At 41.6% G+C, this 13,663-nt stretch overlaps 1 protein-coding gene across 1 annotated transcript in view; it reads right to left on the minus strand.

Moving 5' to 3' along the window:
- klhl5 (kelch-like family member 5) overlaps nt 1-13,663 on the minus strand; it is a 59,758-nt gene that overhangs the window by 36,252 nt on the left and 9,843 nt on the right. The gene's annotated exons all lie outside the window — the stretch shown is intronic.

A 13,663-nucleotide genomic window follows, 5' to 3' on the forward strand; every position in this document is an offset into this window, starting at 1 on the left:
CTAACGCACTTAGCACAGAACTCACGGTAGAAATCCACAGATTCTAGAAGTATTAGCATCATCACTGTGCGATCAAAACTCGCGGCAGGGGACGCAAACCCAGACATCACACAACGTAGCTTTACTGAGCCAAATGGCAAATACTCTTACCTTTGCTTTTGTTCTGATCAAAAGTTGTGTTCAATGGCATTAAAACGATAAAAACGCTGATGAAGGTTAATCCAATATGTCTGTGTCATTTTGAAATGATTACTGATAATCCATCATCAATAAACCTAGTTTTCAGTTTTCAGAGCGTAACAAAGCTTTCGGTTTGGGCAAACTGCATGCGCATCACTCTCACTCCTCAATGTTTAACGTGTATGTGGATTTAGGATCTCCCCCTCGATTCTATTGGCTCTAACGGTTGAAAAGAGGTGTCAATCATCAAAATCGACCAATGGGCTCCAGAGAAACGGCAAATCCACCCAAATGACCCCAGAGGTGTTTTGTTGTTGTTGCTAAACCTCTCTAAAAAGGTCAAATGTCACTTGTTTTGCATCAATCTTGATACAGGGTACTTATATGTTATAGTTTGGATTCCTAAAGCTTTTAGTCTCCGATCCCATCATTCAAGGGTGGTTTTCAGTAATGTTTTTCTTTTGGACGGACACTATAATTAAAAATATTTTACTTTGTTCAATCTGAATTTACTTTAAAATAAAAAAAATGCTATATTGATTCTGACTGTTCTACATCCAACTCACAGGTTTATCATTGCTTTGAGAAAAAAGATTAATAATGTACCCCTTTTAGAAGTGAAGTTATGGTCATTTGTTCTGGGAATGTCATTTTCGAGCCTAAGACCTTAAAAACAGACTTGGGGCTTAACAGGATAAATGCATGCTTTAAAACAATTTACATTACACTTTGCCTTGGAAAATAACGTTCTGAAGAAAATGAATGCTAAAGAAAACCAATCTCTCCTCTGGCACTATAATGGGCTAAAGTCCCTCTATACATACACAAGAAAATAGAAATTACACTCCAACATAACTCAGTGTGTACTACTGGAAAGCAGATCAATTAAAGGCAGTCACACCAAGTTTAACAACCAAGGGCCATAGTGGTGTTGATCCGACTTCCTGTCTATTTACCTTATTTCTTTTGTGCATTTCTTGTTCTTCAAGTCTCTTATGGTTATGGTGCATAACAGTTGTTAGGTTATTGGGATTAGATTACATTAAATAATAAAACCTTGATAAAAAATATTCCTAGATGGGACTTTAATAAAAAAGGTCTAAGTCAGGCCTGAGACATTCCTTTTTTTGTTTTGGTTTATTTGTTTATTCCACACATGGCAGTTATTTTAAAACAAAACATGTACACTTTACAAAACATGTACACTTATACTGGTTGTTTTTTATAGCGCATGGTGGAAAGGAGCAGGGAGAAGAAAATCTTATTTTACCTGCCCCTTCTGTATATATCTATATAATATTGATATCCTCATATGGCATAAGTTATCATTTTATGTTGTGGATATCATAATATCGTACATGTTGTCTTTTACCGCTTTAGTAATGTACTTCTCTGAATTCACCAGATTGTTATTTTCCTCTACTCTCCGTTTACCCTATGTTTAAACCTACAGCACACACCTGTGCCTACCCTTCTGATAGTAACGGGGTCGAGGGTCTTTCTGCCTGAACAGTACAAGTCTATGTTATTACTGAGAATTACACACATGGTGCAACATCAGATATGTATTTTTGTACATGAACAGATGAAGAGAGCCACAATAAAAACAGGAAGATTGGGGTTTTGGGGTGAATCTACTCATACACTAAGCAGAAGTCTTCTTCTTATATACATCTTTCGATGACTAAGCCATAAGCAAAAACGCACAATGTCTTTGACATAAAGCTCTGCATCTGGTCTGATTGACACTACCAACCTATTGCAAGTCAAAGAACAAAGCATTTTCTCGTATGCTCACCTTTGGACACTAAACTAAAGCCTTAATTGGGGAACCAGTTCCTTCCATTATTATTTTGTTAAAGTTTCAGCTATTCCGTTTACAATTCTGTCATCATATTATTTAATACGATTTGTTAATTTTGTTCACCTTATTGTTTTCTCCAAAATAACCGATAAGAGTACCGTTAAAGGACCGGATCGATAAGCGGTATCGATAAAAGTAGTAGTACCGTTAAAAAAACACACACACTCTCTCTGCAAGTAGGTTTGACAACTATAACCCTTTAAATAAGGCAGAGAAATAACATAAGAGTTAAGGCCCTGACACACCTACCCGATTTTGGGAGTCAGAGGCCGTCAGAGGCAGTCGGGCATTCGCGGCGCCCATACTCAGGTTGGTGTGTCCGCACCGTCGTTGCTTTACGGCACATTTTCACACCTCCCGCGGCCGATTCAACATGTTGAAAGAAAGTCGGCCAAAGAAATCACTCTGATTGGCTGTTGCCTCTTTTGAATGATGAATACGCACTACCGCTGCCTGCTGTTAAGGACAGTTATTGCCACTCGTCGACTGAAGTCTTTGCGTGTGTTCGTAGGCGGGCGGCATAGCAGACGCAGGCGACGAAAAAGTCGGACGCATTCGGTACGCGTTCTTTGGTCTCAGGTTGGTGTGTAGCGGCCTTTAGCACAGAGATTCATGAGCAATATTTACCACATCCTGTTTAGATCATTTCTTGTAAAAACCCTAACTGATTGAACTAAACACACTTTATCATTTCCAATCATAGCACGCTTTCCAACCACATGCTCTCCCTGCTACGGAGCCCTGAACACAACTAAAGACCCAGAGTGTAAACCAATGCATTTCTGAAACACTCACGATAGAAAAGCCGTCCAGTTTCTCGGGGAGGCTTGGAATTGGGCTCTGAGGAGAAATGAAGCCGAGAAATGACGGGCCATTCAGCTCTGGTCCCCTTCTGTTGGATCTAATCATTGGTCACTTGGCAGGAGCCTTCTTGAGACGCCTCCTGTTATTGGTCTCTTGGCTGTGGTAGTCCAAGGCAATCACTCAAAACTCTCTGGCATAGCTTTACAGCTGCACACCACACTGGACGCACCCACACACACAGAAACTCAGAAAAACACACCAAAGAAAATGACACCATGAAATCCTTTTCACACACACTTTACACTCGATAATCATCCTGTTTATGGACATTCACACATGCATGGACACCAGCACACGTCACACAAATGGCAGCATGCATGTTTTGAATACGCTGTACCACACATACAAATACAGAGCCATATAAAAACAGGTAGCAGTCAACTGGGGAAAGCCATCGTAAAAACATATTTTATAGGGCCAGAAAGTGAAACATTATCCGCGATGATCAGTTCATCTCATGACTGATGTTCTTCCTCAATTGGCCTCCTTCCAATCTCTATCTTTCTAGCTCTTTATATTTCCTCTCTCTTCCTTTCTGTCTTCCCCACATTGTGCTGTTTTGAAACCTTCTCTTCCCTCCTTTCCTCCCCACCCACACGCTCCCAGTTTCTCCCCAATCTCCTTTTCAACCTCAATTTCCTGCTCCCCATTCCAGTTTTTATAGTATGACAAAAGAGTGTGTGTGTATACGTTATGGTGGGGCTGTGATTCCCTAAGGTGGAGACCTGCAGGAACGAGCCATTGCTCTACATAGGCTCACACACATCCTGACGCGAGTACACACACACACACACACACACACACACACACACACACACACACACACACACACACACACACACACACACACACACACACACACACACACACACACACACACACACACACACACACACACACACACACACACACACACACACACACACACACACACACACACACACACACACACACACACACACACACACACGAAAGATATGAGCCACACTATACATTCTGCATGCATAGCATCCACACAAAAAACACAAGGACACACCATGATTCAAGTCACGGCCCCTTCAGCATACACACAGAAAAACAAAAACACACACACGCTTTTACACACCCTCACTGCCAATCTCAGTTTTGTGATCGCAGTGTTGGTTGGTACTGTAGCTGCAGGCGAGTCCGTCCTTGAGACTCAAAGCAGGCTCAGACTGGCCAAGCAAATAATTACTTCTCCACAACAACACGCCGGCTCCTCCCAACACATGAACGAGAAGGAGGGAGCGTGTTTGATTGCAATTCAATTGATCTGGAGGCACAATATTCAATGTTATTAAACTGAAAATGTATTTCACGGGCATCAAGGCTTGCATGGGAGGGAGCAGACACGATGTCTGAACATGTGTTTTTAAGTCTTTGTGTGTGTGTGTGTTTGCTTGTATGTCTTTTTTTGTCTTGAATTATTTGAGTGTTAGACCTTGGAAGTGAGATCATTTTGAAAAATGTGGTAATTGGGTGGGACCTTCAAAGGGCCGTTTGGTAAAAACCTGGTTCTAAGAAGTTAAGACGTTTAAGAGGTGAGAATTAAGTTACGGTTTAATTCAGGGGTTAGGCAGCTGGTATTGATGGGTAAACGAGTTAGGACTTAGAGTACTCCACCCATTTAGGATTGCACTCATATGAACACTTGTGATGGACACCATTTTAAAAAGGGTCTAAATTCGATGCAGCAGAAACTGGGATAAAGATTTTATTTTTGTACATACTTTTTGTTGAAATCAAGTTCCTATAGTACCAGCAAAGCATCTCAAGTGATGACATGTAGACTCAACTTCAAGCTGAAAGCCTACATCTGACATTTGGAGCTCACTTATTTCTGAACCCACACCAACAGTTTATTTTTTATATTTTTCAAACTTGTAGTCTTCTGCTCTGAATAATGTCCAAGTGAAGAAGCAATTTTGCCGATTTTGTGCAGCTCCCTCTTGGGCGACAAAATACTTATTACAATGTTTTTTTTTACACTCACAGTAGTGCTTCCAAAGAGATGGTAATAGACTTAGAGTGCAACATTACCTTCATCACATCAGTTAATAGAAGAACCACACAGATTAAGGACAGCTTTCTCTGTGGTGTGTGTATTTTATATGTCGTCCCAGTTTCCCCAAAAGTAACTACAGTAATAGGAGAGATAAAAGAATGAATTAAGCTCAATATCTTTCCATCAGCGAATGTTATCATCAGACACAAAAATATGCGGAGAAGTTCAGAAGGGATTCAATTTGCCACAATCAGGGCGATCAGTGGAGCAGCTCGTACATTTCTGTTCTGTTATGCCTGCTCCTCTTTTCTGTCCCTCTTTTGATCACACCCTGTAATAACCTCCTCTGTCCATTTACTAATTTCCTCCTCCACTTCTCTCCCATCCATTACCCTTGTTCTCTCATTTATTTTGCTATCCTCCCCCTTGCAAGAGATGGGTGTACTGTGTGAGAAAGACCTGCGTTAATTAGGTGTGTCTTGTGTGTGCGACTAGTAGAGGCTTTTGAGCGCAAATACAGCAGATTGTAATGAGTGGGAGGAAAAGCAACACAGACAGCCAGACAGACTGAAAATGAGGCCGAAAGGAAGTTAACTAAAAAGCCTGTGAGATACGAGAGATGAGAACAGAGCAAAAAAACACCCAAACTGCTCTCTGTAACATCTTTGCTTTGCCCTTACAGGAAGGCACATGCACACTTCCTTTCTGATCTTATATTGGAGCAGAAACCCTCCATCTAGCTCCCTCTGCCCTGAGACTTTGAAACACTTTTACTACCATGTTTTATTCAACACTAATGTAGAGACATTTTTTACTGATTGTGTATGTGTGTGTGTGTGTGTGTGTTTGAAAATATGTGTGCTGTTGTATGCAAAGCGTTTTCGGTCTAGGGGGCATAGCAAGCATACAAACACACACAAATACAAGTACACTAAGCACATAAAGCTTTGCACTGCCCAGGTGTAAACAAAACTGTCCAATTACTTTGATCCATTCCTGTTGCTGTGGGAAGAGAAAATGGTTTCTCCCTTTTTTCCCTAAAGCACATCACATGGGTATACACACAACACGACATAATGGCTATCCTCTGGCTTGCTAGCTCTGGTTCCTCTAATTGGCCAAGAGGAGGAAAGCAGGGAGGGAAAATAAAGGATGCAAACTGCCAAATGTAACCACATTTGTCGAGCTGTGCATCTGTTTAGTAACCCAAGAGCATGAAGAGGATGATGATGGGAGCAGGCGCAGCCGAAAAAATGGCTTTTATCCAGTCTAATCAAAGTCCCTGTTACCTCATCCCGCGCGCGCACACACACACACACACACACACACACACACACACACACACACACACACACACACACACACACACACACACACACACACACACACACACACACACACACACACACACACACACACACACACACACACACACACACACACACACACACACACACACACACACACACACACACACACACACACACACACACACACACACACACACACACACACACACACACACACACACACACACCTTTTGTGAGCAGCCATTGATCTGTCGGGGCCTGACATTTGGCCTTGGTGTGCACACCTGTTCAACTATGACATTTAATTCTGCTGCTGCAGGACAAACAGAAGTTTATGAGCAGATGTTATGAGATTATTTGACCCCCCGACAAATCATACCCTGCCCTCCAACAGCAGCAGCAGCAGATACAGAAGAACAATGGCTACCAGAGATCATCTAATAATATCCACACAGCATGAAAACTATGTGTAAACAAATCACCAAAATTGGTTCCCAAAATGGTAAAGTATGATTCTGGGGATTACAGCTTTTTAAAAATGAAGTAGCAAGACTCCTCACAGGTAACGACAGGAGAGAAGAAATCCCCCCTGTGCCTTCTTTTACCAGTCAAATATGAAATATATGATAATATTCCATTATTTGATTTTAATACAACTGCATTAATTCACAAAGCTTATATCTTACATCTCGTTTTCTCAGATCAGTTCCTCTTTGCCATTACAAGTGCCCAGTGCAAAGATCCATCCATCCATCCATCCATCCATCCATCCATCCATCCATCCATCCATCCATCCATCTTCTCCCGCTTATCCGTGGTCGGGTCGCGGGGGTAGCAGTTCCAGCAGAGAGCCCCAAACTTTCTTTTCCCTGGCCACCTCAACCAGCTCTGACTGGGGAATCCCAAGGCGCTCCCAGGCCAGCGAAGAGATATAATCCCTCCACCTGGACCTAGGTCTACCCCTTGGTCTCTTCCCAGCTGGACGTGCCTGGAACACCTCCCTAGGGAGGCGCCCAGGTGGCATCCTTACTAGGTACCCGAACCACCTCAACTGGCTCCTTTCGACGCGAAGGAGGAGCGGTTCAACTCCGAGTCCCTCCCGGATGACTGAACTTCTCAACTTATCGCTAAGGGAGACACCAGCCACCCTGCGGAGAAAACCCATCTCGGCCGCTTGTATCCGCGATCTCGTTCTTTCGGTCATGACCCATCCTTCATGACCATAGATGCAAAGATGATCAAGTGTAATCCCACCGTGGTTCACCCTTCACTGTCACATCTTCTCCATTTTTAGATCCCATCATCGTATCTTTAAGCACCATGCAAAGTCATCAAAACTTGCCAACAGTATAAACTCAGTTTAATTTTGATCAGTTAAATGTTGTTATTGGTTTTAAGCACTTTAGTCATCATCTCTCGTTTTTTGTGTAATGTCCTCTTAACCATAGTAACTTGGCTTGATTTGGTCCAGCCTTTAATCTACAGGAAGAGATTTTTTTACAGATATTTGTGCTAATTATGGGCACCATACAGCATAACAAACAGCTGCCTTTTACAGAGAGTGACATTTTCATTTTAATAGTCATGTTTTTAAACCTGAAATAATGTAAGTCCAACATTACATATTTTTCTAGTTCTTGTTTGGTCTCCACCAACTCCAACCATGTGTCTCACTGCAATTTGATGCTGGGTAGGTGGGTTCATCTATTATTTTAATTTTGTATTCAAAACAGCCACCTGGGCGGTCAGAGTAAAGCAACACCTGTTACCCTCCCTCCTCCAAAATAATGTATATCAGTGCAAACGATCACTTTCACACTTTGTTGACATGGACATAACGTTTAAAAGCACCTTAAAAAGGAGTAGCTTTACTTATATCCATAAAAAGAGAAAGTCAGAAGATTAAGATACCTGCCAGAAGCACAAAGAGATGGAGCACTTATATTTAATGGAGCTGCAGTGAAGAGTTATGCTAAGTAGGTGCTGGTAAATTGAAATGAGAAACCGATAAAAAAGGTACACTAATAACCAACCCATGTGTTTTCAGTAGTCAGAATTTCTCATAGCAAGAATCCCATCTTTACATAAATTACACCTCTGTGTGCTAAACGACACAAATGATCACTAATCCTCCTATTTGTGTGGGTGGGTGTGAGAGTATCTGACTCAGATTGTTTGCCGTTCCTTAAAACCGCTGATGCATGAAGTTTGCAGCTGCACACAACAGGAAATAATACACATACTGAATTATTGATGGGCAACAAACAACTCGATTTTTTTTCTTTGTCTGTCATTAACTGTCTCCCCTCGTCTTCCTCTCTCTGCCCTCACACATTTGGTAGTGAAACACCTCACTAATGACAGCCAACTGCACACCCACTAGTCTCTTTTCTTTAGTAAGCATGTGTTTGATTTTGCATGATGCACTCAGGTCTCTTTGCAGGGCAGGTGGCAGAGGGAGAAAAGTGCTTGTTGTGCAATTTATCCTAACTATCCCTCTGTCACTCCACCCTCTCTCTCTCTCTCTCTCTAGTTTTTCCAATAGCTATTTTTCCTATTTCCCCTACTGACATTCGTTCTCCATTTCTGCCCATCTACACACACCACATGTCTGTGATATTTTCCCTTCATGCTTACCCCCCCCACGCTGCAGAGCCCTCTCATCCTGTTCACTCTCTTTCTAAATGGGCTGAGTGTTGAGGGAGAAGAGGAAGTAGAAAACATGAGAGAGAGAGATGGAAAGAGAGAGAAAGAGAGGGGGGGTGGGAGCATTTACGGTCAAATAAAGAGAAAGCCTTAATAATTTACTCTGCCCTGCTGCCACAAGCCAATCACAGCGGATAGCTCTCATAGAAACGAGTCACAAGTAGTTAGAGAGAGACAGATGTTGGAACCATCAGACCGTCGATACTGTGATGAATTATTTGAAGTGTTACACTGGTCTTAAAGCTTTGAAATGTTTTCTGTGAAATGTCCAGAAAACAGAGGCATTTGTTAAAGAGTCAATTGTTTTTAATTATAATTGAATGGCAAACAAATGTTCGGAATTTAATATCATATTTGAATTTGATCCCTTAACTACGGTGGCCCTGAAGTGCAAGACACCACAGCATTTCAGAAAACACCACAGCATTTCAGAAAACACCACAGCATTTCACAAAACACTACAGCATTTCAGAAAACACCACAGCATTTCAGAAAACACCACAGCATTTCACAAAACACCACAGCATTTCACAAAACACTACAGCATTTCACAAAACACTACAGCATTTCAGAAAACGCCGCAGCATTTCAGAAAACGCCACAGCATTTCACATTGGACGGAAAGGGTATTCCTTTAGGGAGAACACTTCTTGTTTGTGATTGGACAGAGCTAGCCAGAGAAGCATTGCTGTGATTGGTTGTTTTTGCTGCCAGTCAAGAAATGACGCTTCGTGATTGGTCAACACCCGACAGCCAAATATGTCCCAACCATGGTCCCACAATGTATGGTCCCAACACATCAGCCGTTAGCACACACTCAGAGCTCACAGCTCCTCATATCTGTTCAGAAACTGGACAAAAGTTAAACATGTACAAACCACAGACTGTCTGTGTCATGGCGAATACAGTCGCTGCTTTATTTATGTCTGTATGACGTTGTTGTGAGTGTGTACGGAGCAGCTACAGGTTAGTTTAGCCTGATGAATCCGATTCAGAAAACACGCATTTTAAAAGCTTTTTGCCTGCCGTCTTGTCTGCAGACTTGTCAAAGCGTTAATTCATGGTTTTTACTAACTGTTATCAGTATGTAGTTACTTCGGCATCACTTTGAAACGTGTATTACAATTAAATCACGGTCAAATATGTTCATTTTGTAGTAGGATTTACATGGAGATACGCCCCGTCCCCTCTCCAGCGCCTCTTGTTTGAATGACAGCATTGACAGGAGCAAACACAGCTGACAGCCGCGGTGAAACTCGAGCGATTAGAGCGATGCGAATATTGGGTGGTCTACCATAGTATTTACATGGAGATAAGCCCCTTAAAAACCATGAGTTAATAAAGCATTAATTCTGTGTTTACTCCTGTCATTCAAACAAGACGCTGGAGAGGGGGCGAGCCGTATCTCCATGTAAATCGGAATCGGATCCATCAGGCTAAACTAACCTGTAGCTGCTCCGTCCACACTCACAACAACGTCATACAGACATAAATAAAGCAGCGACTGTATTCACCATGACTTAGACAGTCTGTGGTGTGTACATGTTTAATTTTTGTCCAGTTTCTGAACAGATATGAGGAGCTGTGAGCTCTGAGTGTGTGCTAACAGCTAACAGCTGATGTGTTGGGCTAATCACAAGTGTCATTTCTTGACTGGCAGCAAAAACAACCAATCACAGCAGTGCTTCTCTGGCTGGCTCTGTCCAATCACAAACAAGAAGTGTTCTCCCTAAAGGAATACCCTTTCCGTCCAATGTGAAATGCTGTTGTGTTTTCTGAAATGCTGTGGTGTTTTCTGAAATGCTGTGGTGTTTTCTGAAATGCTGTGGTGTCTTGCACTTCAGGGCCACCGTACTTAACACTCTGAATAAAGTGAAACATTTATAAAACGATTTATAACTCCATTTGGAGGTCAAAGACTTTGCCATCTACCAGAATACATTGTTAAGGTAGGAGCAGCAGGAGAAGCTATAAACACAACATTGACAAAATGATCACCTTATTAAGTTCTTTTGGCAGTCTTTCAGTTTTGAGTAATGAAGTGCTACGCATATAGCCTACTTAGAACTGGAGTCACGTTCACATAACTTAAATTTGCCTCGTCTCATTATTTATTAAAATATTAATGGCTGTGTTCACGTTCATTTGTTCACTGTGACTGGGAAAAGAAGCGGAAGATCTGCAGGGAAGAAGACTAGTGTGATGTGGGTTAGAGAAAAGGGTCACAGTCAACAAGGCTTGGTAACCACTTTATTTACAATAATACTTGAAGCTTATAATTGTTAAACCAAAACAACAAGCTGACTGTACCAAGCTCAGTAAATCTGAGGGGAACTGAAGTGTAGGGCAATCATTCCCTCTGATAGGTTCATCGTGTCAAGAGACATCCCAGATATTCTTTCCATCGTCATTAGAGTATTAATTAATGCATACATACATGCCAACATCATTGTGGCATCTCTCTACACATGCTTGCAATTATTTATAGGATAGGTTTAGGTCTCTTTAAGCTTTTTTATGTATTATCATTTATTTCCTGGAGGGTTATTCATAATAGAAACTTGCCTCAGCCAAAGCCTTACGACCCGTCCACACAGCCGTGTGCGTTAACGCTTCACCATTCACTTTGAATGGGGTGACGTCACTTTTCGCGGAACTGCATTGTGGGAAGCGACGCAGAGCGTTGCTGGCGTGGCTCGCTGCAAAAGTTGAGCAATGTTCAACTTTTGAAGCCTCGGCAGAAGCGTCTGCCAATCGAATCATATGCCAGTACAAGTTCGAGCCAATCAAACCGCTGCTTGTGTGTCAGGGGCGGAAGATTCATGCGATTGGTTGTTGGTCGAGTTTCAGACACGTCCGTCGGCAAGCTTCAACGCACGCTGCTGTGTGGACGGGCCGTTAACCTAACTTACATTTACACAAAATAGAGACAGAATCTGATTTATGCTGAAGGCAGTTACAGTGAAACAGTTGAGGAAGAAACCCATTTTTTCCATAATAAGTAAAGCCATCCTCAATCAGCTGGTGTAACTCCCTAACTATGACACACATGCATGTATTTGCATAGTGAATACTGTATACTCTGCTCCTGGTGGTAAAGACATTTGTGCCTTAGAGGCATTCTTCTTCTTTGGACGAGGCAGCGCTCTATCCAACAAGCTCTCAGAGGAAGGTCACCTTACCCCCCCTTGATCATTGATCCATAAACCTATGAGACAACAGAGGGATACAGAGGGAACAGGATGGGCATGCATGCAGAGGGAGAAACCGAACAAGAGTTGAAAGAGGAGAATTAAAGTGTTTAAATATTATTATCAAAGAGATGGTGCAATACTGGCTGCTTCTGTACCCTAATTTCAGCTCAAATGAAACCAATCACAGCACCAGAAATAACTATCTTAAAGTAATTAGTCTGCCGTCAACACTTCATCGATTCTAGATCAATTCCTTACTTGGCGTGAAAGGGATGCCTCATATTTCTGTCCGTTCTAAAGAAGAAAGAAAAGAGAGGGATGGACAAGAGAAGGAGCAGATAGCATCATTATCGAATGTAAAACTGGAAATGCATTGTCGAAAGGCTAAAATCAAAGTCCAAATTCTTCCTTTTACATATTTTTGCACTGAAATTGTTCATACATAGAAATATCTGCTAAGTAAACAAAAAAGAGTAAATGCAGGAATTCACTGACTGGAACAGAGTAAGAAGGAGCATCAAGAAATTAAATGACAAAATAACTCAATCAAAAAAGAAATATATTCATATCATAATTGTGTCATTCTTGACTAATAGGTCATGCTTATTTCCCACTCCCTACATCTAGTGTGAGAAACACAGCCACCAGCAAAACTAGATATTTACTAATGTTTACAAATAAAACTCTAATTTACATAAACGTTCTCGCTTGTCTCTGAGAACACCCAATACTCATATAAATACGCCCCCTGGATTACCTATGGATGCAGTTTACCGTGTGTTAATCTGAACACAATGGTTGGTTTACATGTGTGTGTCTGTGGGTCGCTGTCAATGTGTGTCTGCTAAGAAGTACCTTAGCGAAACAGATAAGGTTTGTTTATATTATTGTCCTCTGAGGAAATGTAAAAGAGACAATGCAATGGCTTGGTATTGGGTGGATTATTAAAATAATGATTAATTCAATGAGTCAGGAAATTGTCAGATGGTGGCTGAGAAACAAAGGGAGACATGAAATGTAAGGGAAGCTTTTGGAGGCTTTCACTGTTTTCTCCATTGTACTTATCATGAGTCAGAATGATCACAATTATAACAATTGAAATTGTCCTAGTATTTAAGTATATAAGAGTTGGTTCTTACATGTGGTTTAAAACAATTCTTTAGCGCACTGTAGGTCACTTAAAAAACCGAAAACTGCGGGCTATTTGCCTCAATATCAGTGGCTAATAGCAAAATAAGGAATGTGGCTATTAATATAATAATTAAATATGGAAGAGAGAGGGAACAGGAGACCTTGTCTATAATTACTGAAGGATGGGGGGCATTTAGAGGACGCTGACGCTTATCATCTCATAACTGGCCCTCAGTACTTCATATTTTATCACCAGCAAGCAAGCTCTTAGAATCATTGGATGACAGAAGTGTGTGTGTGTGTGTGTGTGTGTGTGTGTGTGTGTGTGTGTGTGTGTGTGTGTGTGTGTGTGTGTGTGTGTGTGTGTGTGTGTGTGTGTGTCCAAAGA

Source organism: Pseudochaenichthys georgianus, chromosome 1 (assembly GCF_902827115.2).
Source record: "Pseudochaenichthys georgianus chromosome 1, fPseGeo1.2, whole genome shotgun sequence".
Classification (NCBI taxonomy): Eukaryota; Metazoa; Chordata; class Actinopteri; order Perciformes; family Channichthyidae; genus Pseudochaenichthys; species Pseudochaenichthys georgianus.